This window comes from Python bivittatus, unplaced genomic scaffold (assembly GCF_059951505.1).
Source record: "Python bivittatus isolate LINGU-HERP-01145 unplaced genomic scaffold, Pbiv_v1 ctg000570_np1212, whole genome shotgun sequence".
In the NCBI taxonomy this organism is placed as follows: domain Eukaryota; kingdom Metazoa; phylum Chordata; class Lepidosauria; order Squamata; family Pythonidae; genus Python; species Python bivittatus.
Genome location: NW_028277097.1, coordinates 7,100,655 through 7,117,749, shown reverse-complemented (window position 1 = coordinate 7,117,749; position 17,095 = coordinate 7,100,655). Strand labels below are relative to the sequence as shown.

The 17,095-nt window shown below is 41.1% G+C and overlaps 1 long non-coding RNA gene across 3 annotated transcripts in view; it reads left to right on the top strand.

Annotated features, from left to right (window-relative positions):
• Positions 1–2,273: 2,273 nt before the first annotated feature.
• LOC112542834 (uncharacterized) overlaps positions 2,274–17,095 on the top strand; it is a 102,660-nt gene continuing 87,838 nt past the window's right edge. For all 3 annotated transcript variants that reach the window (XR_015798264.1, XR_015798262.1, XR_015798263.1), the window contains exons 1-2: positions 2,274–2,429; positions 6,441–6,625. This is a non-coding gene — a long non-coding RNA (uncharacterized LOC112542834). The remainder of the gene's footprint in view (positions 2,430–6,440; positions 6,626–17,095) is intronic.

Sequence of the window (17,095 nt, the reverse complement as noted above, 5' to 3'; positions counted from 1 at the left end):
CTCCTTCTTGTCATAATTATACTTCATCAACCATCACTCAGGTGATATTCCAGATCTCAGGAATGCTCATCCACTCACACAGAAAGCTTCAGCCTTCAACTTGCCCAAAATGAATGCAAGTAGACAACACATGCAGAAAAAGAAATTTGAGCTGCAATTGCAAGAGCACATATTTTTAAAAAAAGAATAATGTAAAGAATTCAGAGACAGGAAACTGACTAAAAGGAGTTACTGGCCTGTTGGATAACAATGGTATAAGGTACAACTCCAGTGGCATTGATTCTGCTGCACCTCCGGCAGAAGCTAGCAGTAGGTTGTAGATACTGTGGTTCCAAATCTTTTTTGTTTTTTCACTCTACCTGTGCTTTAATCCACCCATTAATTTTGCTGAATACCAGTTTCACTGATTCAGAATCGTATAATCAGAGAGTTTATACAGTTTATACTAAAAAAATGATGATAAGAAGATTGTGGCAAAATGTAGTTAAAACATTTGGCTATCTTTACTGCAGAAGATGTAGAAGAGGTGTCTGCTCTGAGATTTTCATGAAGCCAGATGTAAGTTGTATGTACTCTAGCTTTCAATTTTCTACATTAAGCATGGATTGAATTAGATGATCAACATGGTAGTTTTGAACACAAAGATTCTATGAATCTAGGAGTAAATGTATCCATGTCCATATGTATATGTGTACAAACATACAGGCACACCCAAAGATCTCCTACCATATATATTCAATGTATTTAAAGTGCAGGAACCAACTGGTAAAAGTTTTCCAAATGATAGTTGAAAACGTTATCTGAGATTTCTGTCTCCAGCAAAAGCTGTCCTTACAGCCTAAAGGGAGAACCCTGAAATATTATGGACACTTGCTGAACATTTAGTGTGCGTCCCACTTTAATTTTATTTCGTGATAAACGTTCATTTTTCTTTTCTTTCTTTTCTTTCCCATTTAATCAGGACAGGTATGGTCTGCAACTCTTTCACAAGGCCCCTTTATAGAATCAGAAAACAAACAGAGACAGAAGAAAAATGCAGATCCACCCATTAATTTTGCTGAATACCAGTTTCACTGATTCAGAATCGTATAATCAGAGAGTTTATACAGCTGAGAATGAATTTTGTATTGCTTCCTTGGATAGAAATAGGGCTCTAATAAAATTCTTCTTTTAATCAAAGGGATTGTCTCCAAAGACAGATATAACTAATCTGTGACAATTAATTACATACATACATACATACATACATACATACATACATATATATATACACATATACATACACACACACACACACATATACATACACACACACACACACACACACACAAAATAAAGTTCAGTGTGAGTTTTTGGCAGGGCAAGCTACATAAACAGGCAGCAAACCCCACACTCCCTCACACTGGTGGTATTACATAGTGGGTAATGAAATGTCTGCAACCAAGCTCAGAGAGCACCAAGGACCCCACATAGGTATGCATTTTGAATGCTTTTATTCAATCATATTTTAAATAGTGCTGCTGAATGCTGACTGTTTTAGTTGGATGGGAAAACCAGTGGATGGGAAGGGAAGAGTGTTTGTGTGACAAGAGGGAAAAAGAACTATTTCATTGAGTAGATCATCTCCTGATTTATAATGAGAAGCTGTTTTTGTGTGTCTCCAAATACAGAAGTGAGAACAGCCAGCTTCTCAGTATAAATCAGGAGATGATCTACTCAATGAAATAGTTCTTTTTCCCTCGTCACACAAGAATTTGCTCAGTTCTCATTTTTATTATTTTATTAATTATTAACAGCATTTTTGTTCATCTTGCTCGGTCCACCCCCTTAATTGTTTCCCTTGAAGATATTTGACTTCAGCAAGCATCCTGCCATATTTAGTAAGTAGCTACATCAAAGTGCACTACAAGGCTTATCTTTCCCCACAACAAAGATCCTGTGGGGTAGGTTGGGTGGAGAGGGAGCGTCTGGCCCAAAGTCATCCAGGGAGCTTTTTGGACTACAATCCAAATCTCTTTGCTCTTAGTCTAATGCCTTAACAACTCCACTGCACTGGCTCTCATGTAAACCTTTGTGTTGGTGAATATGAAACCTTGAATGAGAGAAGGGTGGACGGAGGATGAACCGGCTGGCATCACCAATGGAAACAATCTGCACTCACCCTTTTGGGGGAGGTCCCACTTGTACTTCTATAAATGGTTTTTAGCTTTCTCCAGGACATGATTTCTAGCACTTTTGGTTCAGTGGGTTAAAGGTCCAACCTGAAGCACAGAAAACTGCTGACTGAACAAATCTCCCTTTTCTGTGTTTCACTAGTTATCTTGTTATCCATAAAGAATAGAGTCCAACTGACCCATACTTCTAATTCTCTATATACAAGAGAAGAAGCAGAAAAAGTCTTCCAACTTCTGTGAAAAAAAAACCTTCAGGTATGTGCTATTAATATGCACTGGGTTTTTCAAGTTTCTGAGTTTTAAAGGGATTAATGCTAGATTGAGTTTCTTTGTTAATTTGTTAGCTGAACTTTGTCCTTTATATTCCAGTGCCAAGACTGCGTCTGTGAGATTGAGGCCTACTGTCTAGTTCAGATAATACATGTTATTTTGTGGTATGGATTTTTGGTTTCTATGTGATATTTTTTTCACATAATTTGAGCAGTCAGTAAATCAGCTTGTTGGATTTGGAGTTAGAAAACACAGGTTTAAACAGTTTCTTATAAAAAAAGCACAGTGGGAGGTAACGTCTTGCCTGTTCCTTGCTGTGATTATTTATTAAGCACATGTTTATCCTGCCTTTTTCCAAAAACAAGTATAATGTTCCGCTTCCCAGTGTATCCTCACAACTCTGTCAGGTAGGTTAGGCTGAGAAACAGGGACTGGAACTAAAAAGGCATTTGAAGTTTGATTTTAATCTGGCACTCTAATTTTCACATTGGCACTGTGCAACCAGTGCCATAAAGCAGAAAAACAGGCAGTGTACAGAACTTATTTTTGTCTGCCTTGCTCCAGAAATAACCAAAGTGTCCAATTGGTGAATGGGGGAATGGGTAAGTCAGTGGGAACAAGAGCAATAAAAATGATCATGGTTTAAGTTTCCCACTTCTGTTCCCTCCTCCTTGTATGTTAAATAAGACATGGATAGTTATGAAGCTTTTGTGGAAGCAAACATTACACCAACCTTTTGTGTCCATATACAGTGTCTATGTTTGTAGATGCAGGTAAACAAAACCAAGAGATATCTGTCTCCTAAATAAAGAAGGTGGGTTACTGAGGGGACCATCATTAACATGGAAATTGCATAATCGTACATGCACACTAGATTTCAGGAGAACCAATTTCAACAAGCTTGGAAAAGTCCTGGGTAGGATCCCCTGGACAGAAATTTTCAAGACAAAGGGAGCACAGGAGGTCTGGGAACATCTCAAAAACGAGATACTGGTAGTACAATGGCACACAGTTCCAGTTAGAAGGAAAAATAGGGGGCAGCTTGGGAATCCATTATGGATGCATAGGGACCTTTTGACTGAGTTAAGAGTTAAAAGAGACAAATATGGGAAATGGAAGATAGGTGTAATCACCAAGGAAATGCACCAGCAAGTATCTAATATGTTCAGAAAGAAAATTAGAAAGGCTAAACTGCAAATGGAACTCGGACATGCAATAGAAGTTAAATGCAACAAAAGAGCCTTTTGGTGCCCATGTCAATAGTAAGAAGAAAAAGGAAGGGATGGCTTCACTCCTTGAAGAAAATGGTAGGAGAGGATCAGGGGACTTGAATGGTAGGAGAGGATCAGGGGACTTGAAAAGGGCAGTCCTCTTTCTTTACTTCCCAAAGGGGAATTGTGTTCAAATGAACAATTAACTCAAGGAGGGAATAGCACCTTGGATAAGTGAAGAGATGATTAGGGAGCACCTGATGACCATAAATGAGTTCCAGTTTCCAAGACCAGATAAGTTTCATCTGAGAGTCCTGAAGTATGTCATCTCAGACCCCCCTTCTGTGATCTTTGAGAAATCATGGAAGATCGGTATAATGTCAGAAGACCAAATGTTACTCTTTTCTTCAAAACGTGGAAAAAAGAGGCCCCAGATAACTACAGACCAGTCAATTTGACGTCAATACTAATGTGCGTTGATATTTCAGCTTTATTATCTGTAGTGTCTATTTCTATAGAAGCTCAATCACTGTGTGTTTTTACGCAGCTTAGAATCTCTTTAGATCAAAGTTGCCTCTAAATAGGAGCAAATCAGTATCATCTTGTGGTTTGCTCAGAATCTTATATTTTCCTGTGTATTTTTTGACTGGAGGTTCTTTTAAGATGCAATCTGATTTGAGCAGCTCTATATTTTTATCTCTTTCACTACTGATTGTTTTTCATGTGTCTACCAAAAATTAAAAAGGAATTTTTTTACATTCTCTTTTTTTAAATTGATTTTATTTATTTCTTGAGAATTGGTCTATCTCCCCACAAAAGAGGAGGGGAAAAGAGAGACTGATTTCCCTAGTCACATGCCTCAACACTAAGGGGTTAGTGCTATAGGGGTAGTGCTATAGAAGTTATTTCATTTTTTCATTTTCCTTTTTACTTTACCAGGATGTAGGATGCATCATTCCTATGCACCAGGGTTGCAGGGAGGTGCAGAGGGATGAGGGAATGGCCTTGAAGGACAGGAGGTAGAGTCACTACCAAAATAATAGATAAAAGGGGGCTGAGCTTGAGCCAAGAAAGTCACATGAGTAAATGTCTCAAACAAGCCCCTTCCTAGTGCACATGACGATAAAGTGAGGGAGAGGGAAGCACATTCAGACTTGCAAGATTCTGTTACTATGTGTGTTACAATAAACGTAGTCCTGAACTACATGGCACTGGTTTCTTAGTCTACCTTGAAGTGCACACAGGAGGTGTTAGTCCTTCGAGGTAGTCCAGACAAGTACAACAATGAGGACTAACTCTATCTTTATTGTAAGGTCACATTAACAGAATCTTCCAAGACTGAAACTATTTTCCATTCTTTTGCTTTTACTCTCTGGAAAACTAGGGAGGGTCCCCTCTTAAATGCTTCCCATGCCCCGTCTCCTTCTGTGGGCTGAGAAATCTTTTACATGCCAGTTGTCCAGTCTGTGGGTCTTCCTCCTCTCTCCCAAGGTCATTCCCACATACCATTAAAGGAGGACACCAGGTAAAGGCAACTCCCAGAAACACAGATAGTGACAGCAAGGACTACCAAGCTGCACATCAAGGCAGGAGACAAAGCTAGGATGTGTAGAACGAGAAGGCTTCTGGAAGAGGAGGGTTGATACCTCCAATCTTTCACCCCATGGGCTGAGCCTTACAACTAAGGTGTTCAACAGTGGAACAGACTATCTTGGAAGGTGGATAGTTTGATCTAGTAGTTAAGGCACCAGGCTAGAAACCAGGAGACTGAGCTCTAGCTTCACCTTAGGCATGAAAGCTAGCTGGGTGAATTTGGGCCAGTCACTCTTTCTCAACCCAACTCACCTCACAGGATTGTTGTTGTGGGGAACATAGAAGGAAGAAGGAGTAATGGGTATGTTTGCTGCTTTGAGTTATTTATAAATATAATAAAGGTGGGATAAAATCTAAAACAAAAACGGTGGTGAACTTTCCTTTGCTGAAGGCATTTAAGCAGAAACTGCATAACCATCTGTCAAGGTTGCTATAATAGAGGATTCCTTCACTGGACCTGGGGAAGATTAGAAGATTTTCAAGGTTCCTTTCAACCCTCCCTTACATTCTATGATTCTCCAGAGAGGGGCAAAATGTCTATTTTCTCCCTTTCCTTTTTTTTTTTTTTTTACTAAAATAGGGGGCCTTAAACCTTTCAGAGACTCAAAGTTTTTAATGAATACAGCTACTTTTCAAGATAATATACATTTATGTGGTAATCCTTTGGGTTCAGAGAAGATACGCTGTTGTGCAGTTCATCTGTGGACATGGAAATGGCTCTGCAATCCCAGTCTGGAAGCACAGAGTGCAGCACAATGGGGGCACTGGATGTCCATTGTTGTAGTAACTGTTGCTGTATTTGAGTTCATCTGTGAGTTCACTTTCTTGAACTCATCAGTAGAGGGAGGGAGGCCGAGGGCATCCAAGACTGGCAGCTGAGGAATCTGCTGTAAGACATCATGATCAACTTCCAGCCTATTGAGTAGGTTGGAAAAGTGTTCAGCCCAGTGGTTTTTCCGTCCTTCCTGGTCTTTGATCAGGCTTGATGCATCAGATGACAGCAAGGGGGAGCATCCTGATTTAGAAGGATCATAAACTGACTTTATGGCACTGAAGAACTCTCTGGTGGCATGCATGTCTGCATAGCGTTCCACTTGTTCAGTCTTTCTCTGCCACCACTCGTCCTGCATTTCTCACAGTTCCTTCTGTACTTTGGACTGCAGATGCTTAAACTTGTCTTTCTTTGAGACAGATGATGGATCATTCTGCCTAGTCTGCACAGACCTTGTTCTTACCTGGAGGGTTGCTGAAATGGTCTCATGGTTTTCATCAAACCAGCCTTGATGTGCCCAGTTTTCAGTCCGAGTACAGCTGTTGCAGTCTGCGTGAAGACATCTTTAAACTGCATCCACTTTTCAGAACAGGTTCCTACAAGCGGTAAATTGCCAGAGAGTTTTTCATTAAGTTGTTCATTGGAAACATTGGCCTTGGCCTGGGTCTTGCAGTCTGCCAATGTTAAATCACTTTCTGACAGTTCTTGGTTGCTTACGATGTAAAGGAGCTATGTGCAGGTTGAGAACTGACTGGACTAGTCTGTGATCTGTTCAGCAGTCAGCACCCTTGTATGGCTCAGGTGACAGAGATGTCTTTAAAGTCACTCTGATGTACTATGACATAGACAAATAGGTGCCAGTGTTTGGACCTGGGTTGCATCATTGTTTGCAAGTCTGGACATTATATTAGCAATGCACAGGTTGTGCTCAGCACATTTGCTTAGAAGCAGCAGGCCATTGCTCTTTAGTTTTCCCACCTCATGTCTCCCAAGGACACTGTCCCAGTTGTCTCTGTCTTTCCCTACCCTAGCATTGAAATCACCCAGAATGATGAGTTTGCCACTGGTGGGGGTTGTTTGAATAATCTGGTCCAGGTTCTCATAGAAAACGTCCTTGTCTTCATCATGAGAGTTGGTGCGTAGGTGCTGACAATGGTGATATACCAGGACTTGCCAAGAGGAAAATGGAACTTCATAATGCATTCATTTATTCCAGTGGGCAGAGTAGAGATGTTCTTCAGCAGAGCAGTTTTGATTACAAAACCTACTCTGTGAGTCCTGTTGTCAGTCTGTGGTTTCCTTTTCCAAAATAATGTATATCCACTCGCTGCTTCCTGTAATGAGCCCTCATCTGCCAGCCTCATCTCACTGAGTGCAGCAATGTCAATGCTATAATGGCGAAGTTCGGCTGCTATGAGTGCTGCTCGTCTTTCAGGCCTTGACACCTTGTCTCTATCCAGCAAGGTGTAGATGTTCCAGGCTCCAAAAATGAGTTTTTTTTTGTTTTTCTTGATGCTTGACCGCTAAGGAGATGATCTGCCAGCTGTGGTTAGCTAGCCAGATGTTGTGGGGTAGACAATGTTTAGCATACCTTTTCTAACACCCTCCCTCATGTGAGAGTGGGCAGTGGTATCCTAGAAGGGCTGCCCAGTCACCCTGGATGCTGCTGGACATCTCTGCTGCCCTGGGTACTGAATGAATGATCACTGGTCCAAGGGCCACCTAAGTACAGGTTTGTGATTACAACTGCCGGTGGTCATCTCCACCTGTTGCTTCGCCACTCCCCCATTGCTGCAGGGCTCAGCGAATTAGGTTTGGACTGAGATGATTTGCAGATGACTTGTAGATGACGATTAATTGCACAACAGAAACCTGGGTATGATGGAGTTTTAACTGGAACAGCCATTGCACAGGGGCAGTCCCACTCTCTCGGCATAAGAGACCCTAATCCAGTGGCACAGAGAACTATTGCAGCTGGAGACCTCTCCTGCTGCTGTGGATGACCAAGATGTCTAAGTGTCTTGTCGTGCTCTTAGTGCTCCACAGTGCCTGCTGGGTCTGCCTTCTTGACTTTTGGACCATTGATCAGTCTCCTCCACTCAATCTGCCAGGACCAGATTTCACACAATGGGATAGACAAATCCCCTGTCTCACCAAGAGTCGAAGACCCATCTGCTACGCTCACCTAGTTTGGTCTGTCTGCCAAGACAATTTACTGGGGTGCGGCCGCTGCACATATTACAGCTACTTGGAGCCACAGGTGAGAGCTGAGTGCCAGGTGGGGACCAAAGGTGAATAAGCAGCCCTAGAAAGGGCATGACAGGCCCTTCCACCAGGGATGTTACCCTTCCCTGGATACCCCATACTCTCTATACATTTACCAAACACATGTTAATACGTAGAAGGCACTCACTGATTTTATGTGTATTGTGATAAAAAAGGAGGCTTATCAAGGATGGTTGATATAGTACAAATGTAGAATAACTGTAACATAATATGAGGTTACATTTCACACACAAGCACATACATACCTCATCAAAAAATACAATGAAAATACAGCTTCTGAGTGAGATCTGGCATGCTGTAATTTCAAGATGAGGATTGAAAATAATTTAAGAATCAATGATTAGAACTTAAATTTCTTATGTAGTTGCTTGCTAAGTCTGACTTGCAATGCAATGAGATTTTAAAATGTAGAATATGTCACCTAAATGAAGCATTAAGACTTTAAAAGCATGGATAAATTGCTATTTTTGTAAAATGTTTATTTAAGCCTGCCACCTAGAGCTGTTATTTGGAACTGCATGAAGATATGTTCTCTGTGGTTTAAAACTAATTGCCCTGTTAAGGATTTAGGAAAAAATCCATCATGTCTTTGAAGGGCTGTGACGTGATCCATCAGAATGAACTCGGTCACAGCATGAATGGGCAGCAGTGAAGACTGTCTTCTAATTTCCATTGTTCCCCACTCAAAAATGTGCAAAAATAAATGCATATTTGAGAAAGATGCATCCAGAAATTATAATATATTTAGGAAAGCTCCTTACAAGTATAGATACTGTGGAAGCATCTTAGAGGTAATTGGAGACCTTTTTTACATGTATATTAGGAACAGTTGTGTTTTTAAAACTGTATGCAAACCATTTGGCAGGGGCAATTGGAAACCACCACGGGACTTTAAAAGGTACCACACACAAATAATTAATAGAGCAGAATAATGCTTGAAAACTGGTGAATACACAGCATATTTAGAGCGATGAACATCTCCCCGCTTCTTGGTATCTCTTTCTACATCAGCTTGTGTGACAGGGAACCTGTCATGTTGCAAAACATTCCAGGGATATTGCTTGGAAGGCAACTAAGGCCTTCACATGAGAACACGTAGCTCAGTGTTGTCCAGACTTGGCCACTTTAAGATGAGTGGACTTCAACTCCCAGAATTCCCCAGCCAGCACTGGCTGGGGAATTCTGGGAGTTGAAGTCCACTCATCTTAAAATGGCCAAGTTTGGACAACACTGACGTAGCTGAATGACTATCAGCAGGACCAAGGTAGGAAGCTGTTCTGCAAGTAGCCTCAAACCTGGCCATGTAGCTGCCTTCATCAGTAACTTGGAAGAAGACCAAGAGACAATCTTCTCCAACCCCTGGCAGGGTGATTTTTCATTCTTTGAACTCTTGTTAGGAAAAGATGCTCAGCTGGCGCCTGGGGAATGCATACTGCCACTTCCTTTGTATGCTCCAAGGTGAGTTATTAGGTGAGCGTGTGAACTGATCATTACATGCAAAAGAGAGAATTGCTGCTTGCTAATGTGAAGACATCCTCCAGTTCCATTCTTCTCTTGGAGACTAAGCGAATGTATCCATATGGTGCTTGGAAAAAATCCATTGGGATTTTAAAAGAAATTCCAAGTCTGGTCTATAGCTTTGGTACTTCCAGCTAGCCTCCCATTCAGATACTGACCAGGCTCAACCCTGTTCAACTTCTGAGCCCAGGAAACAACACCAATGCACTGCCATCTACTAAGACATTTACTAAGATTATTGATTGTTGATTAGCACTGGAGGGGTGCATGTCTTTTCTCCCCATGAGTGCATTGCTAAGAAGGGATGTCAGTGGGGTAGCAAGGCTAGCACCACTTTGGGTACGTTCATTTTCTTAGCTCTCAACTGACTTAAAAAGGCCAGTTACAAACTTTACTTCAGAATTTTATCCTGCCAATTCAGCAAAACTCTCAGGAGTCTGAATTCCCCAGTTCAAAGATACACTCTGCATCAGCCCATACAGGTAGTCCTTGCTTAACGACCCTAATTGGGACTGGTGACTTTGTTACTAAGAAAAATGGTTGTTAAGCAAAACATCACATGACCACCCTACCTAGTGACAGCAGTTCCAGTAATCCCGGTTGCAGTTGTTAAGCGAATCACCCAAGGTCATTAAGCAAGACATCATGTGACCATGACTTGCAACCTCCTGTCGTCTTCCCCATGGACTTTGCTTGTCGGAAGCTGGCTGGGAAGGTTGTAAATGGTGATCACATGCCCACAGGATGCTGTGACTGTTGTAAATGTGTGACAGTTGCCAAGAGTCCAAATCACAATCACATGACTATGGGGATGCTGCAAGAGTCATAAGTGTGAGGATCAGTTGTAAGTCACTTTTTTCAGTGCTGTTGTAACTTTGAACAGTCACTAAATGAATGGCTGTTAAGTGAGGACTACCTGTATTTACAATGATGCCACATTCATACTCAAGGCACTATCCCATTTACTGTTTTTAAGTAAAAACTGTGAGGTGGTTACAGAGTAAGGAAGATGACCTTGACAGAATAATGCCAAAGCTGTTGCCTAGGCAAAAGGGGCTGAAGCATTTTTTAAGTCCAAAACAGCAAGATAATATTTGGAAGTGACTCAGACAGACGCCTCCCTAATTCATTGAACTGTATGAAGGAGCAGGAAGTACAGCACAATCAAATCACCAGATTCTATTATTATAACCAATCTCAATAAAAATATGGCCGTTACCAAAGGGGCCTCTGCTGTCCAATGTGACTGGTCAATCAGAGCTTTCACACAACACTGTATAGGTGTGGACTAGATTCAGCATTCCTTGCAAGCAACAGGCCTCTCCTGGTCAGTTTCAGCACCTCTGGGCCAGTATGCCACAAATGCCGGCAGTTTTATCCCCAGCATGCTCATGTTATTCTATGCAAGGTAAGACCTCTAATCTAGGGACTATCTCACAACACAATACCCTGCTGCCTGTATTTGACCAACTAGGAGCTCCTTGCAGAGTGCTGACGTGTGTTCAAGCTGACGTTTTTGTCTTTTCTTTTTTTTAAAAAAAATTGCCCCTTTTCCCTAGGCTTATTTTGAATTGTTGAATTGACATGGCTGGTTTTTTGTTTATTTTTAGCATTAATTTTCTTACCATTCCATGGAAGGGAACTGCTTTTTAAAAAGGAGTCCCACGTTATCCTATAGCTCTGATATGAAAGCAGTTCAGATGGTCTCTTGCCTGAATCTGAACAGTAGGTGTGACAGATGTTACTTACCTGCTGTGCAGCATTAGGCCCTCGGAGTATTTTAGGATTTTTCATAAATTAAAATAATAATCTACACGTAGGAGAATGAGATGAAATGCGGGAATAAGCTCTCTCTTCTTTGTAATTCATCTGTAGTAAACATGTAAATTCATTAGATGGCGGTACAGTATCAACACTGCCAAAGGGTCGTGCTGTGTTCTCAGCAGCACATATATAGGATCTATACAACTTCCTTCTTTTCTGCAGAGCCACAATTTTACAGCATCACCATAAAAGCTGCCAAGGGGAAGTGGTAACTCCATTAATAAGTGGAAACTCTCAGAAAAATCATGGCCTGAGGGCAAAATTGAATATCATTTATCATCTCATGGCTATATAGAAATTCATAACGTTAGATTATTGATGTCTTTTGTCTGATCCAATATAGCTTGTTTTATGTTCTAAAGCAGTGGGGAATTCTGGGAGTTGAAGTCCACACATCTTAAAGTTGCTAAGGTTGGCAAACACTGTTCTAAAGTTCTGGCAAACTGAGCACATGCTAAGTTCATCTTTGCTTCAAAAGACTCAACCTTAAACAGGTTGGTTGTGCATCCAGATCTTGTTTTCCCCAAAGCTTGGGTTAGCTCTCCTAAATATCACATGAGGCTGTAACAAACCTCTTCCTAGATTTCACAATCTCTTCCTGCAGAGATCATTCACTTTTACTAAATTCTTCTCTGGATTCACTGAAAGTGAGATTTCCAGAAAGAGGGGTTCTCAGCTAAGCTTGACCTTTTTTAACGTTAGCCATTTTCCTAGGGATTTGGTTCTTTTTAGAGAAAATTTTGAGTCTATACTTCAGGAGCATCTGCTGAACGATACCATCAGCAGTATTTGAACAGTACTGGCCTCACAATGACCAGGAGATCAAAGCCTTACACCTTTTTAAGGTGCTGCACATATTGCATGCACACGAAAAGGACCAGGGAATTGATCACCTGGTTGCAGCAGCTATTTTGAAGCTGGTGACCATCACTGTGGACACCCCTGCTGCAGTTCCCAGTTCCCAGTTCTGAAACAGCATAATCCAGAAACAGTTTCATAATTTCATTTGCAGCTTGTGAGAAATGGGACCCATCTGAGCTGAGATGTCATCTGGGTTCTGGGTTAGACATTGCATCTTCACTTCCTTAACTAGCCTATCGCTATCATTCAGTGACTGATGGCTTCATAATTTAGCCTCTCAACATATGTTAGCTAATTTTCCTCCTTCCTGGACTTTGCTTCCATTTACAGAGTTCTTAGGCTCATAAATTTGATCCTGTCTTTTTCTGCCAAGATAAAATTGAAGTACAATTGCAATCAGCTAATCTAGCCTATGATTTATTGGTCTCTTTTTACACTTCTGCTTCCTGACCTTCAAATGAGCAGCAGCAATGACGTACTGACCTCTTTTAGCATTTCTCCTTTTTTCTCAATATAGTAAAGAAGCCACACATAGTAATTGATTTACCATGCCCTTGATCCTAAAGCCATTTACTTTAGGATAGTCCTGTTGACTTTAGCAAGATTATTGTAAGCAACTTTCCAGTCCAACATAGCTAAGGGTATGTTTTGAAAATATTTCCACTTCGTCAAGATAGAAACATAAAAAGAGCTTTGATGCAGCAGACAAATAATCCATCTTCTTCAACATTCTACTTCCCACATTGGCCAGAAGTTTGTGGAACATCCACAATTTGGTTTTGAAGGCAATAACTCTCATTGTTTTTGTAAAATCATAGAATTACTGAGTTGGGAGGGATCATTTATGCTGTTAAATGCAACTTGGTGTTTGGTGTAGGAATCCAACTTAAGTTGCTCAAATAAATGGTTATTTAGCCTCTTCTTGAAGAGGAAACTTACCCTCTATTTAATAACAATGTCTCTGCCTATCCCATGCCACAAGAGGCTATTTAGAAACGTGAAGGTTCGGAGCTACTTAGCTATCTTCATTTAGAGCTGATTATTTATTTATTTGTTTGTTTGTTTGTTTGTGTCAGATTTATATCACCGCCCAACTCCCGCACAAGGAGGGACTCTGGGCAGTTCACAACCGAACAGTTAAAACCAATAAAAGCATAAATAGTACAGCATAAAATACAATTATTAAATATGATAACATCCAAGTGATGGTGGTATTGTTGCAGCCTGGAACCAGATAATATTGGTCAGGTAGGACTAGGGAACCAGCCACCCCCAAAACTGACCATTCCCATCCCCACCCCATGTGTGATGACAAAACCAGGTCTTCAGTTTTTTTCTGAAGTCTAAGAGGGAGGGGGCCAACCTCACTTCTGGGGGAAGGTGTTCCAAAGGGCAGGGGCTGCTGCAGAGAAGGCTTGCCTCGTGTACCCCATCAGATGAAATTCTCTTGCAGACGGGGTCCATAGCATGCCCCCTCTGCATGACTGGATGTGATGGGTTGATGTAACAGGGATGAGATGGTCCTTCCGGTACCCTGGACCCATGCCTTGTAGGGCTTTAAAGGTGATAACCAACACCTTGAATTGGACCCGGAAGCAAACTGGCATCCAATGCAGCTCATGGAGCAGAGGTGCTATATGTGCTGATCTTGATGCACCTAAAATCATCCATGCCGCCGCATTCTGGACCAGTTGAAGCTTCCGGATACTCTTCAAGGGTAGCCCCATGTAGAGCCCATGACAATAGTCTATATGGGAGATGACCAGGGCATGAGTGACTGTTCGAAGGGCCTCTCGGCCCAGGAAACGGCATAACTGGCGGACAACACGAAGTTGTGCAAAGGCTCTCCTGGCTATGACTGCCACCTGCTCTTTGAGCAGGAGTCGTGAGTCCAGGAGGACCCCCAAGTTATGCACCGGGTCTGTCTGGGGCAATACCACCCCATCCAGAACCAACCCACAGCCACTCCGTCTTGCCAGGGTTCAGCTAGCAAAAATTATATATTTATTCTTTCTGATTTTCTGTATCCACTTAACCCTAGCTCTGTAAAATGCAATCATTTATAATTTCCCAGTCAGTATTTCACGATATTTAGGGTTTGACCCGTTACTGTGGAACCTGAGACAGAAAATTCAATATCTCCCCAGCATGGGCTACTTATCTCTGATACCAAAAATCACTGCCTGAACTAGCTGCTTCACTCCTCTTCATGTTCAGGCCAGATCTGTCCGAGAAGAGGATGAGGACCAATAGGTCTATGTGCTAATTCTCAGCCAATCATACATGACCCAAGTCCCCGTTTTGTAAACAGCACCACAAGCTTTGGACTTGGTTCCCAAGAGTTCAGAGGAAATGTGATCAGAATCACAGAGAATAATCACTTCAAATGCATCTAATTCATTTTATTTCATCCAGCTTAAATTCTAAATTTAATTCTAAATTTTATCCTAAAAGCTGCTTCATTAAGTCCCTACAGAAAAGGGAGCTGAAGGTAGGGGACCACATCAATATGGGTAGTTTATGCAAATCTGGTTGAGGAATGATTCGTTAAAGACTTTTCATGGAGAAAGATGGTTCCTGCTCTGCACATAGGGGCATGCATGAGAAGAGGGTTAAAGACAGCGGCTATGAGAGGTGCAATCAAAGTCCATCCCTTTTTTATAAATGTTGTGCAATGCATGTAAAAAGAAGGCAGGGTTTTGATCACAGGGTCTCAACCCAGATTTTTACCCCTTCCTGCACATGTACAGTAGTTCTCAGAAATCAACTATGTGCCTCACGGTGTGTTTGAAAGAGAAGCTGGGTTGTATGCTTCATGTTTTGATCTTTAATATTTTATTCAAATATTAATATTGTATTTTTATTTGAACTATAAGGGTCCCACCCTTTTCTGTAAAAACCAGACAGTTTTCCACTGCTACATTCGTACACACAATGTTACACCAGGCTAAAACAACACACAATCTAATGTTAAATGTAATATCCAGTAAGAAAAAGAACCAAACATCACAGCTAACCAGTTCTGAGCCAGATGGTGTTGAACTTTTCTGGGTGGTTAAGGGCTTGCTTAAACAGACATGTAGAAATCAAATAACTATAAACACCTGGTAGCCAATGGAATAAATGAGTTTCTATGTTGACGGGATAAATGCTTGGAAGTTGAGATTGTTGGAGCAATAACTATGACCTTAGCACCCCTAAACCTCTTGTTTCCAGAAGCATGAAACCAATAAATAGACCGGTTTGAGCATGTCCTAACTGCTCTTGCTGATTTCAATTCAGAATATTTGGGAATTGTTCCATATTCCACTTTTAAAAATCTAAAAGGCATCCTTTCCTAAAATGGTTACTAACTGGCCCAATCTGCTGAAATGAAGAATTATGGTGATTTAAGTTGCTATCTCCAACCCAGTGACTGAAACAAGGAAAAGGGATCAAATTCTCGTCTTTACTGGAGCACTGTGTTTTTATATATCCCAATCTTCTGATATATTTGGAATTCATGTTTAGATATTCAGGCATATTAGCCAGCCATGCCCCATCCTCTGGGTCACATATGTCTTTGCACAATTCCCAAACTCCAGAGTCAGTCTCTCCAATCCTTCAAGATATCTAATTTCATTTTGGAGACTGGATAGCCATCATCTTGACTGCCCTGGTGAAAAACATTCTGGAAGAGGGCAACTTAGGGGAAGGACACACTGAGACTGGCGTGCATTCTGCTTTGGGAACATGGAAGGGATGGTGTGGCAGTTCTCATTGGTACTTTTTCAAAGAAGCGTTTTCCTAATGTGGCAATTGCCCTTTTCAAAGCAGTTTTGGGCAAGGCATGCTACATGAGTGGGGAGCTGGATTGCTGAAGGTGACATGACAAATAAGCCAAAGTCATAACCTTTTGTAGCTTTTACTAGTTCATAGCAGAGACATAATGTGGTTTTACAGAACAATATTAGATTTTCTTTGGCTTGCTCTGCTTCTGTAACAAGAAAGAAAGGCCAATGGTTTCATTACTGTATCTTCTGTTGTGCTTCCAGGCACCATACTTTGAAAACATTCCTATTAAAGCAAAGAGGTGATGAAAGGGAAAAATAAGAATCTTATTGACCTTTGGCAATTTTCACTCAAATTCACTGATGTTCTCTCTTGGAAAGCTGTTCTCCTTGGTTCAGAATGATCCTGTTCTTTTCCTTTTAGAAATGCTTTCATCACGTAATGAAGTTTAAAATTATGATTAATTTCCAGTGATACTTGGCCTAGGATGTATTTAGCATTTGTTTTTCATTTTAGAAGTAATGAAATGTTAGCTTTTCATCAGGGGAGGAACTTGTGGCCCTCCAGGTATTTTGAATCCCATCAGCTCTGGCTAGCATAGGTCCTGCAAAGTCTAGTGAGAGTTGAAAAGCACAGATTCCCTATGCTGTTTTATAGCTAAATGTTCTATCATTAATTCACCCCAAAAGTTTAACCTTCTTCCTGAGAGAAATGCATAACGTTCTGCTGTTATAAGACATGCAAAACTTTTTTAATGTTGAGAAGCAAGCATTTTTAAATATTATGCAAGTTTCTATGCCACTCCAATCTGAAGA